The sequence below is a fragment of the Merops nubicus genome, unplaced genomic scaffold (genome assembly GCF_000691845.1).
Source record: "Merops nubicus isolate BGI_N331 unplaced genomic scaffold, ASM69184v1 scaffold22887, whole genome shotgun sequence".
Lineage (NCBI taxonomy): Eukaryota > Metazoa > Chordata > Aves > Coraciiformes > Meropidae > Merops > Merops nubicus.
Genome location: NW_008619883.1, coordinates 2,993 through 4,072, shown reverse-complemented (window position 1 = coordinate 4,072; position 1,080 = coordinate 2,993).

The window sequence follows — 1,080 nt, the reverse complement described above, 5'->3', positions numbered from 1 at the left end:
ACTCTTTCCTGTGACACATGCAAGAAAGTAATCACACTCACAAAACTGAGCATGTTACCGCTGCCCTGAAATTACGTACGTGTGTGTGGGTGGGTGTAAGCAGTTGTTTGGTCCTACAGTGTAACAGAGTGGTGCAGGAAATGCAGGCACTATTTGGGAAGGAATTACTTCCAGTATGCATTTTTTCTACTTTATTTTAAAATATCTAAACATCGTGAAGGTGTTTGAGAGCACTTATATTTAAAAAGCTATTCTAACTTCAACAATTAATTTAAAGCTTTTCCTTTTTTTCTAATACTGTTAGTACTGTCTATGGTGGTGGTAAATAGACTAATACCATTCTCAGTTCATATGTAGCATTTCAAAATATATTTTTAAGTAAGGATGTATGATGAGATTTGTTAATCATGAAACAGAACTGAAGGCAGCGTTTTATAATTAAAACCATTTCTGTCTTCCTCCCTTCCTTGTAGGAAGTCAGGTGTCTGTTTAAGAGGAAATTTAAGCAATTGTGGCCATTTATTTGCAATGCAAAACTGTGGCTCAGGATGTGGAACACTATGGAACTTGAGATAGGAGGACCACAGAACAATAAGAAGGCATGAGGGAACTTGCAGTATGTTTTTTTTACCGTGCTATCAGTAAGAAATAATGGTGATCAATAATCTTTGCATTTCTGTAAACTGAAACAATGTTTTATAGTTAGCTTGGGCTCTCAAACTACACTTACATATGCTTTGCCACACAAAGCCAGACCACAAGAATCTCTCTTGTGTCACAATAATACCAAGTGAGTAATTACAGAGTTAATTCCAAATATTCAGATACTTGAGAAGCATGTTGTTAAAATCTAGCATATTGAAACAAACTTTGATTAGAAACATTTCAACTTTTTATTTTTTAAAACAAAACCCCAAACAATGATATTTGAAAAGGAAGGCCTGTGTAATTCCATAGATGTTACTGAAGCTGACATTTTGTTCCTTTGTTGTACTCATTTGATAAATAAAAAAATAACGAAATTGTGCTATATAACTTGTGTGAAATGCCAACTGATTGTAGTTGATTTTTTTTTTTTTA